The sequence below is a fragment of the Taudactylus pleione genome, unplaced genomic scaffold (assembly GCF_031769625.1).
Source record: "Taudactylus pleione unplaced genomic scaffold, aTauple2 ptg000360l, whole genome shotgun sequence".
NCBI lineage: Eukaryota > Metazoa > Chordata > Amphibia > Anura > Myobatrachidae > Taudactylus > Taudactylus pleione.
The window spans coordinates 5547624-5564266 of record NW_028284761.1 but is presented as its reverse complement, the minus strand read 5'-3'; the positions used below and the strand labels follow the sequence as shown (position 1 = coordinate 5564266).

Sequence of the window (16643 nt, the reverse complement as noted above, 5' to 3'; positions counted from 1 at the left end):
GAAACTAGTCTTGCATATAAATTAGAATCGGAGATGGAAGCTATTCTGCTTTGTAAAATACATTTTTAATTATGTCTTAGAAATAGGTTCGGAGGAACAGCAAAATGTTCTGTAGCTTGTTAAAGCGGTGGTTAGCTATCTCAGGGCCTGATTCAGAGATGTACGCAAACCCGCTGGTTTGCGTACATCTCTGATATTTTGGGATCTGTGCATGCGCAGAATGGGCCCCGCGATCTCGCTCGTAGATTCCCATGCTGCAATAAGATCTTAATGCTGTGGCATTTGGGAGGAAGAATGGGGGCACTGCTGGCTAGCAATCTTGGAAAGAGGGAGGAGACCAGGGTCTGTGTCGCTGGACGCAAATTTCCTGGTTTCGCAAGCTGCCAGGAACCATCCTGGCTGAGGAAGTCTCAGCTAACGCAGCCAGTCCAAAGGAGCAACCATCATGGCCGATGGTTGAGATGGTGATCCGAGGCTGCGTCTGCGGGCACTGCGCTTGGATCACAGATGCGGCAAGGAGGTGTTTGTTTCCTACAGACACCTCCTGCTGCATTTGCATTTGAGTTGGACAGTATTGCACAGCTACTTCCTTGTGGCTGTGCAATACCTTCCATCTCTGAATCAGGACCTCAGACACCAGAGTTGCTCAACCAAGGGCATAATGTTAAATAAACTGTAAAGCATGGGATGGGATACAAAGATAGTTGAATGGATAAGATCATGGCTGCAGGATAGGAAACAGAGAGTTGTAGTAAACGGAGCGCAGTCTCAAGAGGGAAATGTTACCAGTTGAGTACCTCAGGGATCTGTACTTGGAACAGTGCTTTTTAATATCTTTATTTGTGACTTTGCAAATGGTATTGAAGGGACACTATGCCTTTTTGCAGATGACACAAAGGTATGCAACAGGATAGACACACCAGGAGGGGTAAAACAAATGATAGATGATCTAGGTAGACTAGAGGAATGGTCAAGAACATGGCAACTACAGTTTAATGCCAAAAAATGCAAGATCATACACTTGGGTCTCAAAAAATCCAAAGGCTAAATATAGTATTAATGACACTATACTGGAAACTACTGAAGAGGAAAGGGATCTAGGAGTCACTATTTCAGGTGACTTAAAGGCAAGCAAACATTGTAACAAAGCAATGAGGAAGGTAAGTCAGATGCTTGGTTGCATAGGGAGAGGAATCAGTAACAGAAAGAAAGAAGTGATAATACCACTGTATAGGTCATTGGTACGTCCTCATCTCGAATACTGTGTTCAATTCTGGAGGCCATATCTCCAGAAGGATACTAATACATTACTAGTACAAAGAAGGGCAACTAAAATGGTGCAAGGTCCACATGACAAAATGTACTGGGCAAGACTAAAATATCTTAATATGTATAGTTTGGAACAGAGAAGGGATAGAGGGGACATGATAGAAACATTCAAATATATAAAGGGTTTTAACAAGGTAAAGGAGGGAGACATTCTTCAAAGAAAGAGAAGTATTAGAACAAGAGGACATGTTCTAAAACTGGAGGGTGGTAGGTTCAGGGGAAATTTGAGGAAAAATTACTTCACAGAAAGGGTAGTGGACAAGTGGAATAGCCTCCCATCAAAGGTGATAGAGGCTAAGACAGTAGAGTAATTTAAACATGCATGGGATAGACATAAGGATATCCTTCAGAAGAAGTAAGGATCATTAAGGGTTGAGGTAACAATATGTTTAAAAATGGGGCAGACTAGATGGGCCAAGTGGTTCTTATCTGCCGTCAAATTCTATGTTTCTATGTTTCATAACTACAGTAGTAGCAGGGGTGGTATCTTCTGGGCCACTTGTAGCAAATAAGTATTGTTGGTATAGGACTCTATGCTCTTCTGTTGTTTTAAAGAGCTTCCTGCAGTATAACTGCAGACACTGGCAGACATATGCAGACTCTATGCAGATACTTGGAGGGCAAACTGGCATTTTAGGGCTCCAACATTAACTTACACACTAAGGGGAATAAATTCTGTTGTCCTCTCCAAGCTGAAAGTGAAGTGCAAAGTGCCTGAGAGCAGAGCAAGAGAAGGTGGCCATTGGGTCATATAGTGATGGAGGTCGGGATATGTTACCTATAGGATATGGATACCTACTGACGCATTTGGTACGATTTACTGCCGGCAGCGGCAGCCCGACAGAGGAGGAAATCCCGATCATCCTAAAGGTAAGTATAAACTAACCTAATCTACACCCTAACCCTCCTTTAGGGTGCCTAACCCTAACCTCCCCCCCTGTGCCTAAACCTAACCCCCCGTTCCCCACAGCCTTAACCTAAGTCCTCCGGGGGGGTGCCTAACCCTAACCTCCCCCCGGAGGTTGCTAACCCTAACCACCCCTTCCCCTAGCCTGACCCTAACCTCCCAGGGGGGTGCCTAACTCTAAGTCCCCCCCTGGGAGCGCTAAACCTAACCCCCCCACACGGCTGTCCACATACGGCATTCCTTCGATCGGTAATTTGACAGGCGTCTAGATTTAGATGCCTGTCATTTAACCATTGCCGGGATTAAGTAGTCGGGAAGCCGGTGGTTGGCATTGCGTCCGCCGGCTTCCCGAACATATACCCTACTGACAGACATCTGTATCCTAACCTTGTTGGGATGCTGGTGTCAGGATTTTGATCACCAGGACCTGTACTGCACAACCCATCCCATTGAGGCCAGAAAGGTCCTCAAGCTTTGTTGTCACTACCAAGAATGCTTGAGGATACTTCATAGTTATCGCTATGGGACCACCAAAGTACTAGCTATGACACTATACTCAACCCAAAATAAAGCCACAAAATATTTCATTCAAATTCCCTGTCCACAGGCTGAGGAGACTGCTGCTGCTCTTCAGCAGCAAGCAGCCTCCCTTTGCAGCCCAGCACACAGCAGCGTGTGCTGGGCTGCTCAGCTGATAGGTAAGAGGGAGGGTCCCGCTCCCCTCCCTCTCTGCGTACCTGCAGATATTGGCTGAACAGAGCTTGGACAAGGAGTATTGCAGTATTTAGGAAGATAAGTTCTTCTAAACACCAGATGTTTTTGGTATGGAGCCCCCATGGTTGTCCTAGTTACAGGAATGATTATTAATTTAGTCACAAACAAAATGGCTGCCACCATTGTTTGGCTATGTAAGGTTTAATTTAAATTCACTCTGACAGCACCACGTTTGTTTATTTTTATTAATTGACAAAAAGCCTAAAGTAGTGCTTTCTACCTGTAGGGATTATCTAATAATGATTAGTGTGCCAGTATTAGTCTTTTAAGGTGTCCACACACAGGCCAGTGAAATACAAAATGGCTACCTATGATGTTTATAGATAAAATGCTTAATTTAAGTTCATCTTGACACTACCACATATTTATTTTATGGGCCTTTTAATAACAGATGCTACCTATCTCCAGAATTATTTAACTTTTTATATAACCCAACTTTCCTCACTTGTCACATACAACATAAAATATAGGGGGTATTTATCAAAGCTTGTAGAGAGATAATGTGGAGATATAAAGCACCAACCAATCAGCTCCTAACTGTCATATTTCAAACACAGCCTGTAAAATGACAGTTAAAAGCTGATTGGTGGGTACTTTATCTCTCTCTCCAAGCTTTGATAAATCGCGTGAATATTGTTATTTAGCCATTTAGCTCTGTGAACAGACAATTATTTACAACATACATCCATAAATCATATTTAACAATGGGTATTATAGTTTGTAACAAAATGCAAATGAGAAAATGTTCACTGACCATTGTAGCCAATCAGCTTTTATCTTGAATTAATTTAGTGCAAGTTACACAATTGAAGGAAAAGTTCTGAGGCATTGCTATGGGAACGACACATTTCTCGACTTTTTAAGTAAATAAGAAAATTATTAATCAATTTACATTTTTGCCTTCACAATCACCAAGAAGAAATGTATTTGAGCATGAAGATTTCGTTTAGCTCTTCTGTTGTTTTGTCCATTGTAGATGGATTTTTATCTCCAGCTCAGCAATGCTCCAATGGTCTCCTAGAATTATCTGCCTGATAAATAAAAATACACTAAGAAAAATGATTGGCTTCAGTATGTTTTGTTATTTTAGTTGTCAATGATGCCTTAAATTAAACATTAATGCACATTTTTACTAAGCTTGGAAATCTGCCATCGCTGCAAATGTTGGCTCTGTAAACCTAAGGCATATAAATTACATAAAAGGTGCCAGTATCTGCAATAGAGCTTATGGGAATCAGCTATAGAAATGGAAAAAAAAGGTTTTAGGTGACAATATTCAAATGTTTCTAGGTTGACTTAACGGCATGTTTGGAAGCCGATGGTCTAAATGCCGACCGCCGACTTCCAGACTTTCTAATCCCAGCATGGTACTAATGACAGGTGTAGAAAACTCGACGCCTGTCATTATCAATACGCCGGAAGACCGGCGGCCGGCATACCGAATGAAGGTAAGCCGGGCACGGGCAGCCACGGGGGTTAGGCACCTCCCCCCGGGAGGGTTAAGTTTAGGCTAGGGGAAGGGGGGGTTAGGGTTAGGCACCCCCGGGGGGAGGTTAGGGTTAGGCCCCCCCCAGGGGACTTAAGTTTAGGCGGCGGGGAAGGGGGGGTTAGGTTTAGGCACTTAGTGGGGGGATTAGGGTTAGGCACTTGGGGGGAAGCTAGGGTTAGGCACCCCTAAAAGAGGGTTAGGGTTATGGGGGGGAATTAGGTTAGCGGTACTTACCTTAGGGGCAATCAGGATTTTCACCCTTGCCTGGCTGCCACTGTCGGGATTTGAACTGCCGGCCATGCGTCTGGCAGTAATACCTACTACACCTACTACACCCGGCAGCCTGCAACTAACACTCTCTCCCGTTGTGGATGGGCATACTGATATGTTGACAGATGTGAATCATACATACAATAAGTACTGAAGTACACTGGCTGGCATTCTATTAGCATTATGGTTGGTATGCATCAAACATCGCATATATCCCACCACTGATCCCATGAATGCCAGCGTTTAGTAACGCCATATGAATGAAGACTTAAGCAAAGGACAGCTCTCCAAATAAGAGCCCTGGTGTGGGGACTTCCAAGTTTATGACATGGGAGCAGGGCCGGTCTAAGGTTTCTCGGCACCTTAGGCAAAACTACAGTCTACTGAGCCACCCCCCACCACCGCCACCAATACTCACTTTCCAACCCATCAGGTGAAATTGAGAAGGCTTCATCTTAGTTGCACAGCCGCCATCTGCATTTAGTACAACAATAATGTCTCTCTCAGACACAGCCTTAATATTGTGATGGGCGAACCCTGTGGCGCCCCCAGATCCTGGTGCCCCTAGGCAGCTGCCTAAAGCTGCCTAATGGTAGAGCCGGCCCTGCCTGGGAGTCCTTTGGAGTGTGCTCAGCCATCGATCAGTCCATGCACGAGCTGCTGGGGACCTTGGGAAGGATCCTATTGTATCTCTCTCAGGAAAAACTCTGATAAGAAGCTTATAGGCTTCTATTAGGCAACACGATATATACTGTAGATGGCGTTGCCTAATGGGAACAAGCTGTTGAGAACTTCACTTTCGCTTGGAGCATACGGTGATTGTGCTGCCTAAAACTGAGGACCTGTTTTTATTCTTATAGTATTATTAACACCAATAGCATTCATTTCCTGTGATTTCCAAATGACCTTATAGCACCTGAAATCATGAAGGAGGGACTTACAGTAAATGCAATTCAAAATATGTGAGATCTGTTTTTTATTGCAGATCTGAGTTATGAACTTGGGCGAGAAGACCTGAGTTGGGACTCCGTTGTACTCAGAACCCCAAAGTGATCTGAGATGGGACTCTGGGCCTGATTCAGAGCCGCTCGCTAGATTGGATCGCTCGCACAATGTGTATGAAATCGTGTAGGCAGTGCTCCTGCACACCAATGCATTAGCACGCCCAGTGTTTCTTCGAGAGCGATCACATAGTGTATGCATACACCCACCAGCCTGTCTTAACATGTCCACTTTTACATGTCATGTCCAGGAAGTGTATGCAACCATCGGTACATCGGATTCTATCGCAGCACTTGACAATACCCTGCCGCAAGCACTGCGAGCACTTCAGTGTAAAAACAAGCCAGGTGACGTGTACTATGATGCTGTCTTATAATTATGCACGCCTCTAAAACGCCATTGATATGCTTAGGCACGCCTGCGTTTGCACCTCCACTCCCCCGTTATTAATGGCCAGCCCCTGTTACCTCCTACAAACGGCTTCTCCTGTCACTCACTCTGCTGGGCTGTCTATGCGCAGCGAGCGAATGCATTGTGAACTTTTGCTAAGGTATGCGCACGTGCACAATGCATACACACTGCATACCGTCGGCAGCAGCGAGAGTATGCATCTTAGCGAGCGGGTCTGAATCAGGACCTCTGTTCAAACCTTACAGTTCGGTTGTGTTTGGTTTTCAGCAAAACTGCTCATCTATAGATAGAATCTATTTAAACCCCTTTAGAAAATCCTTAGATATCCACTGGCGGAGAGAAATCCCTTGACACAGCAGCCGTCTGTTAGAATATTATTTGCCCTTTCTGAAGCTGTGAAACATTATAATAGTAATAATGGTTGGGTTTTATTAATCGTGTTTTTTTTTTTTAAATTAATAAATCACTGGATGAATCTGACAAATACGTTGTGGTCTTAACAAGTCTTGTAAGCACCAAGCGACAAGGCATTTATTATTAAAGCTATATAATAAAGTGGACAGACTTGCCCATAAGCAAGGTTAACGGCTTTAAGGGAGGACGACTGTGATTGCTGTAGTGTAAATCTGTCAGATCAACAGAATGTGACTCAAGCAAATAATTTACTTTATGGTTTATCGCATGTCTATTTTACCTTCAGGGCAAAGAAACACTTATCCTCATGGAAAACTTTTTTTTTTTTAACAAAGAGAACAAGAGAATACAAACTGGTTTTCCCACTGCTATTGTGCAGATGTTTAAGATAAATAAAATATGGATTTCTTCTAAAAATGTTGGCTTGTTAATATAATTTATTCTGGCTTATTAATGACATTTAAAAATGAAATATTTTAGTCTCAAACTCTAACACACGCAGGGCCGAATTTTATTCGCCACAGTAAAATCTTGGTGTCATTTTGCTTACTGCTTGCATTTGTGTTCTTACTTAATTCACAATTCAATCGGCGAAGGCTTATTCCAGTGGCCGCGTAGTAATTCTGGCTGGTAATACCTGCGTTAGGGTGTGGGGAAAAAACAGGAAATCGGCCTGTACCCCAAAACAGTGATGACTAATATTAGATAACAGTATAGAAGTTTATTATACCCCTTTCACACCTAAACCCCAGGTCCAATTTGCGTTAATGAACACGGGGCCTGATTCAGAGCCGGACGGTCTTTCAGAGCGCTCGCTCTGAATCAGTGCCCGCCTATTGTTTTTTTAGAGCGGCCTCCTGGCCGCTCGCATAGCTCTGGGTGACCACCCACAGCTAGTGCGAGCGGCCAGGATGATGGTCGCGATGGTCAAGACCATCGCGACCATCGGACTTGCGACGAGACCCTTGTGGTAGGGTCTCGTTGCCGCAAGTCCCAGTGGACTTCTTGCTCTTACAGAGCAAGAAGTCCACCCACTGACATCACTTGTGATGTCAGTGGGGCCGGCCCCAGACGGTAGGCATTTCCATGGGAACGCCTCCGTCTGGGCAGCCACGCCCACCAAAGGGGGCGTGCTGTCACTCACCATCGACAGCACGCCCCCTTTGTTGCAAGACCCGGAGCGACGGCTTGCCCGTCGCTATCCGGGGTCTCGCGCATGCGCACGACGGAGCAGCCTCCGTCGTGCGCATGCGTACTTGCCCAACATCGACCCGCTTGCGAGCGCTCAGCGCTCGCGAGCAGGTCTGAATCAGGCCCATGGTTTCAAGCCATGTCACAGTTGCTCAAAACCCCTTTCACACCGCACATTGGGGACCCGGGTCGGGTTATTCCTGGGTTGTCCCCTTTCACACTGCACCAGTGTCAGACCTGCAAGCCTAATAGAATAATTAAAAGGGGACGTTACAGGCTCACACAATAAGTCATGAAAAGTTGGCACTTTCAATCCGCCAATGAGCTGCGTGTTAACATAACCCATGTAGAATAAACCGTGTCACCACTTTCTCACCATAGTGTATCCGAGTTGGCTCTGGGAACTACCCTGGGCATGATCAGGGTCGAGAACCTGGGATACACAACCTGGGTTGACACTTTCACACCAAGCCAGGACCCGGGTTGCCCCAGCAATATCCCAGGTCAGGGGCTCAGGGGTAAATTTACTAAGATGGGAGTTCCATTAAGAAGTGATGTTGCCATAGCAACCAATCAGAGTCAGGTATTATCTTCTAGAAGGTGCTAGATAAATGAGAAGTAGAATCTGATTGGTTGCTATGGGCAACATCAATTCTTAAATAGAACTCCCATTTCAGTAAATATACCCCTTAGTGTGAAAGGGGTAGTAGTGGCTGCAAGCAAATTATTTGGGGCTCTTAAAAGGTTATACTTTTTTTTCTAACAGCGAAAAAAATAGAAAACGCAAGTGTCTTACAGCAATTTAAAAAAGCTCTAAACAAATTGTGGTGCATTACAATGCCTGTAAGTAGATGTTTGTGTAATTTTAAGCCACTTCTAAAAATGTGTTAAGAAAACCTGTATCTCCCAACAGTAAGCCTAAAAACACCTGTCCCATCCATACATCACCCCCATACACCAGTCCCATCCATACATCACCCCCATATACCTGTACCATCCATACATCACCTCCATTAACCTGTACCATCCATACATCACCCCCATATACCTGTCCCATCCATACATCACCCCCATATACCTGTATCATTCATTCATCACCCCCATATACCTGTCCCATCCATACATCACCCCCATTAACCTGTATCATCCATACATTACCACCAAATACCAGTACCATCCATACATCACCCCCATATACCTGTACCATCCATACATCACCCCCATATACCTGTATCATCCATACATTACCCCCATATACCTGTACCATCCATACATCACCCCCATTAACCTGTACCATCCATACATTTCCACCATATACCTGTACCATCCATACATCACCCCCATATACCTGTACCATCCATACATTACCACCATATACCTGTACCATCCATACATTACCACCATATACCTGTACCATCCATGTATCACCCCCATACACCTGTACCATCCATACATCACCCCAATATACCTGTACCATCCATACATCACCCCCATATATCTGTACCATCCATACATTACCCCCATATACCTGTACCATCCATACAGCACCCTCATATACCTGTACCATCTATACATTGCACCCATATACCTGTACCATCCAATCATCACCACCAAATACCTGTACCATCCATACATCACCCACATATACCTGTACCATCCATTTATCACCCCAATATACCTGTACCATCCATACATCACCCCCATATACCTGTCCCATCCATACATCACCCCCATATACCTGTACCATCCATTCAACACCCCCATATACCTGTACCATCCATAAATCACCCCCATATACCTGTACCATCCATTCATCACCCCCATATACCTGACCTATCCATACATTAACCCAATATAATTGTACCATCCATACATCACCCCCATGAACCTGTCCCATCCATACATCACCCCCATAAACCTGTACCATCCATACATTACCACTATAAACATGTACCATCCATACATCACCCCCATATACCTGTACCATCCTCACATTACCCCCATATACCTGTACCATCCATACATCACCCACATATACCTGTACCATCCATACATCACCCCCATATACCTGTATCATCCATTCATCACCCCCATATACCTGTCCCATCCATACATAACCCCCATTAACCTGTACCATCCATACATTACCACCATACACCTGTACCATCCATACATCACCCCCATATACCTGTATCATCCATACATTACCCCCATATACCTGTACCATCCATACAGCACCCTCATATACCTGTACCATCTATACATTGCACCCATATACCTGTACCATCCAATCATCACCACCAAATACCTGTACCATCCATACATCACCCACATATACCTGTACCATCCATTTATCACCCCAATATACCTGTACCATCCATACATCACCCCCATATACCTGTCCCATCCATACATCACCCCCATATACCTGTACCATCCATTCAACACCCCCATATACCTGTACCATCCATACATCACCCCCATATACCTGTACCATCCATTCATCACCCCCATATACCTGACCTATCCATACATTAACCCAATATAATTGTACCATCCATACATCACCCCCATGAACCTGTCCCATCCATACATCACCCCCATAAACCTGTACCATCCATACATTACCACTATAAACATGTACCATCCATACATCACCCCCATATACCTGTACCATCCTCACATTACCCCCATATACCTGTACCATCCATACATCACCCACATATACCTGTACCATCCATACATCACCCCCATATACCTGTATCATCCATTCATCACCCCCATATACCTGTCCCATCCATACAGAACCCCCATTAACCTGTACCATCCATACATTACCACCATATACCTGTACCATCCATACATCACCCCCATATACCTGTATCATCCATACATTACCCCCATATACCTGTACCATCCATACAGCACCCTCATATACCTGTACCATCTATACATTGCACCCATATACCTGTACCATCCAATCATCACCACCAAATACCTGTACCATCCATACATCACCCACATATACCTGTACCATCCATTTATCACCCCAATATACCTGTACCATCCATACATCACCCCCATATACCTGTCCCATCCATACATCACCCCCATATACCTGTACCATCCATTCAACACCCCCATATACCTGTACCATCCATACATCACCCCCATATACCTGTACCATCCATTCATCACCCCCATATACCTGACCTATCCATACATTAACCCAATATAATTGTACCATCCATACATCACCCCCATGAACCTGTCCCATCCATACATCACCCCCATAAACCTGTACCATCCATACATTACCACTATAAACATGTACCATCCATACATCACCCCCATATACCTGTACCATCCTCACATTACCCCCATATACCTGTACCATCCATACATCACCCACATATACCTGTACCATCCATACATCACCCCCATATACCTGTATCATCCATTCATCACCCCCATATACCTGTCCCATCCATACAGAACCCCCATTAACCTGTACCATCCATACATTACCACCATATACCTGTACCATCCATACATCACCCCCATATACCTGTATCATCCATACATTACCCCCATATACCTGTCCCATCCATACATCACCCCCATATACCTGTATCATCCATACATTACCCCCATATACCTGTACCATCCATACCTCACCCCCATTAACCTGTACCATCCATACATTACCACCATATACCTGTACCATACATACATCACCCCCATATACCTGTACCATCCATACAGAACCCTCATATGCCTGCCCTATTCATACAGTACCCCTAAAAAACCTGCCCTATCCATAGAGCGCCCACATATACATGCCCTATCCTTACAGCACCCCCATATATTTGACCTGTCCATACAGCACCCCCATATACATGCCCTATCTATACAGCACCCCCATATACCTGTCCCATCCATACAGCACCCACATGTACCTGTCCTATCCATACAGCACTCCCATATACCTGTCCCATTTAGACAGCACCCACATATACCTGCCCTATCCATACAGCACCCCCATACACCTGTCCCATCCATACAGCACCAACGTGTACCTGTCCCATCCATATAGCACCCCGATATACCTGCCCTAACCATACAGCACCCCTATATACATGCCCTATCCATATAGCACCCCCATACACCTGTCCCATCCAGATAGCACCCACATGTGCATGCCCTATCCATACAGCACCCCAATATACCTGCCCCATCCATACAGCAACCCCATATACATGCCCTATCCATACAGCACCCCCATACACCTGTCCCATCCATACTGCACCCCATATACCTGTCCCATCCATACAGCACCCCCATATACCATCCATACATCACCCCCATATACCTGTCCCATCCATACATCACCCCCATATACCTGTCTCATCCATACATTACCGCCACATACCTGTACCATCCATACATCACCCCCATTAACCTGTACCATCCATACATTACCACCATATACCAGTACCATCCATACATCACCCCCATATACCTGTACCATCCATACATCACCCCTATAGACCTGTATCATCCATACATTACCCCCATATACCTGTACCATCCAAACATCACCCCCATTAACCTGTACCATCCATACTTTACCACCATATACCTGTACCATACATGCATCACCCCCATATACCTATACCATCCATACAGAACCCCCATAAGCCTGCCCTATTCATACAGCACCCCTGTATACCTGCCCTATCCATATAGCACCCACATATACTGGCCCTATCCTTACAGCACCTCCATATACCTGACCTATCCATACAGCACTCCCATATACATGCCCTATCCATACAGCACCCCCATATACATTCCCTATCTATACAGCACCCCCGTATACCTGTCCCATCCATACAGCACCCACATATACCTGTCCTATCCATACAGCACTCCCATATTCCTATCCCATCCAGACAGCACCCACATATACCTGCCCTATACATACAGCACCCCCATACACCTGTCCCATCCATACCTCACCCTCATACACCTGTCCCATCCATACAACACCCATGTGTACCTGTCCCATCCATATAGCACCCCCATATACCTGCCCTAGCCTTACAGCACCCCATATACATGCCCTATCCATACAGCACCCACATACACCTGTCTCATCCAGACAGCACCCACATGTGCCTGCCCTATCCATACAGCACCCCAATATACCTGTCCCATCCATACAGCACCCCCATATACCTGCCCAATCCATACAGCACCCCCATACACCTGTCCCATCCATACTGCACCCACGTGTACCTGTCCAATCCATACTGCACCCCCATATACCTGTCCCATCCATACATCACCTCCATACACCTGTCCCATCCATACAGCACCCCCATATACCAGCCCTATCCATTCAGCACCCCATATACCTGTCCGATCCATATATATATATATATATATATATATATTAGGGGTGTGCACCGGCCACTTTTCGTGTTTTGTGTTTTGGTTTTGGTTTTGGATCTAGATCTTTCTCCATGTTTTGGATCTGGATTGGTTTTGCCAAAACCACCCTTCCGTGTTTTGGGTTCTGGGTTTTGTGTTTTGGATCTGTATTATTTTGAAAAAAAGAATAAAAACAGCTAAAATCACAGAATGTGTTGGTTTTTCTGCTCCTATGCTATTATTAACCTCAATAGCCTTAATTTCCACTAATTTCCAGTCTATTCTGAACACCTCACACCTCACAATAGTGTTTTTATGTCCAAAAGGCTGCACCGAGGAAGCTGGATGACTATGCTAAGCGACACGAGTGGGCGGCACAAACACGTGACCCATCTAGGAGTAACACTGCAGTGACAGACAGGTTGGCAGTTTGAAAAACTAGGCCCCAAACTGTACATAATGCAAAGAAAAAAAAGAGGTGCAAGATGGAATTGTCCTTGGGCCCTCCCACCCACCCTTATGTTGTATAAACAGGACATGCACACTTTAACAAAGCAATCATTTCAGCGCCAGGGTCTGCCACACGACTGTGGCTGAAATGATTGGTTCGTTTGGGCTCCCACAAAACAAGCTGGCAAATAATCTGTCCCTGCACAAACTGGCTCTATGGAGGCAAGATGTCATCCTCATCCTCCTCATCCACTGATTCCTCACCCTCTTCAGTGTTGTGTACATCCTAATCCTCACAGAGTATTAACTCGTCCCCACTGGAATCCACCACCACAGGTCCCTCTGTACGTTCTGGAGGCTGGTCTCCCTGGAAGAGTTGATAATTCATTTTGATGAACATCATCTTCTCCACATTTTGTGGAAGCAACCTCCTACGCCTTTCGCTGACAAGGTTCCCGGCTGCACTAAACACTCTTTCGGAGTACACACTGGAGGGGGGGAAACTCAGGTAAAATAGAGCCAGTTTGTACAGGGGCCTCCAAATTGCCTCTTTTTCCAGCCAGTACAGGTATGCCTACTTGGATGCTGTCACCGATGTAATCCTCCACCATTCTGTCAATGGTGACAGTATCATATGTAGTGACAGTAGACATGTCAGAAATTGTTGCCAGGTCCTTCAGTCTGGACCAGATGTCCAAACTTGGTCCTGCCTACCCTGCATCACCGCCAGCGGGTTGCTTAGGATTCCTAAGTTTTTTCCTGGCAGCCACAGTTGCGGGAGAAAATGAAGAAGGAGCTGTTGACGTGTCACGTTCCGCTTCAGCTGACAGTGTGTTCACCAGCAGGTCTTTGCACCTCTGCAGGCTTGTGTCGGCCGGAAAGAGAGACACCACATAGGCTTTAAACCTAGGATCGAGCACGGTGGCCAAAATGTAGTGGTCTGATTTCAACAGATTGACCACCCTGGAATCCTGGCAAAGCAAATGAAGGGCTTCATCCACAAGTCCCACATGCCGAGCAGAATCGCTCCATCTTAGCTCCTCCTTCACTTTCTCCAGCTGCTTCTGCAAAAGCCTGAGGGGAATGACCTGACTCAAGCTGGCAGTGTCTGAACTGACTTCACGTGTGGCAAGTTCGAAGGGCTGGAGAACCTTGCACAACACTGAAATCATTCTCCACTGCGCTTGAGTCAGGTGCATACCCCCTCCTTTGCCTATATCATAGGTGGATGTATAGGCTTGTATGACCTTTTGCTGCTCCTCCATCCTCTGAAGCATATAGAGGGTTGAGTTCCACCGCGTCACAACCTCTTGCTTCAGGTGATGGCGGGGCAGGTTCAAGAGTGTTTGCTGGCGCTCCAGTCTTCGGCACGCAGTCACTGAATGGCGAAAGTGGCCAGAAATTTTTCGGGCCACCCAAAATGTCTCCTGCACGCCCCTGTCGCTTTTCAGAAAATACTGCACCACCAAGTTTATTGTGTGAGCAAAACATGGGACGTGCTGGAATTTGTCCAGATGTAATGCCCGCACAATATTGGTGGCGTTGTCAGATATCACAAATCCCCAGGAGAGTCTAAGTGGGGTAAGCCACTGGGCGATGATTTCCCTCAGTTTCTCTAAGAGGTTGTCGGCGGTGTGCCTCTTACTGAAACCGGTGATACACAGCGTAGCCTACCTTGGAACGAGCTGGCGTATCTGAGATGCTGCTACTGGTGACGCTGCTGCTGTTGCTGCGTAAGGTGATACATCTACCCAGTGGGCTGTCACAGTCATATAGTCCTTAGTCTGCCCTGTTCCACTTGTCCACATGTCCGTGGTTAAGTGGACATTGGGTACAACGGCATTTGTCAGGACACTGAGGACACTTTTTCAGACGTTTCTGTACAGTCTCGGTATCGCCTGCCTAGTGAAGTGGAATCTAGACTGGATTTGGAACCGGGGACACACTACCTCCATCAATTGTCTAAATCCCACTGCACTAATGGCGGATACCGGATGCACGTCTAACACCAACATAGCAGTCAAGGCCTCAGTTATACGTTTTGCTTCAGGATGACTGCTGTCGTACTTCATCCTCCTCGCTAAGGACTGTAGGAGGGTCAATTGTTTAGTAAAAGTAGTGGTGTTCCTACTTCCTCTCTGGGATGATGAACAACTCCCAGCAGCAGCAACAGCAGCAGCGGCAGCAGGAGGCGTAGCAATGCAGGATCCTCCGGAGGAATCCCAGATAGGAGAGTCAGTCATGCCAGTGACATGGCCTGCAGGACTACTTCCGATCCTGACTAAGGATACAACAGGACAACAGGATTTAGGTGTCCCTGGACTGCTTACGGTCTTAGCCAAAGTTTCTGAACTTGACAGTAACTTTTTATGAATGCGCTGCAGGTGCTGTATAAGGGAGGATGTTCCTAGGTGGATAACGTCCCTACCCCTACTTATTTCACCTTTACATATGGTACATATGGCAAGACAGTTGTTGTCCGGATGTGGATAGAAATATTGCCAGACCAAAGAGGTGGAATGTTTGGTCTTCTGCCCAGGCATGACTGTGATGGGCTTTTTCATCCCACGGACAACAACTGTCTCCCCCGGAGCCTGATTTAAACAAACCACATCACCATCAGAATCCTCCTCGCCAACTTCCTCCTAAGCGCCAGCTACACCAGTATTCTCATTCTGTTGTACTTCAACAGTGACATCTTCAATTTGCATATCAGCAAGTGGACTGTGGGTGCTCCTTTCCGCACTTGCAGGGGGCGTGCAAATGGTGGATAGAGCCACCTATTCCCATCCAGTGCTGGGAAGGTCAGGCATCGCAACCACCACCACACTTGGACTCTCCTTGGGGATTTGTGATATCTTCTTAGAACGCACAGTTCTTCGCTGTGCTTTTGCCAGCTTAACTCTTTTGATTTTTTTAGTGGGAGGAGGGCTTCCATCGTCATGTGAAGCTGAACCACTAGTCATGAAC

General features: G+C 45.8%; 1 pseudogene; it reads left to right on the top strand.

Moving 5' to 3' along the window:
• Positions 1-8202: 8202 nt before the first annotated feature.
• The window catches only part of LOC148508551 (uncharacterized), a 106654-nt pseudogene continuing 98213 nt past the window's right edge, over positions 8203-16643 (top strand).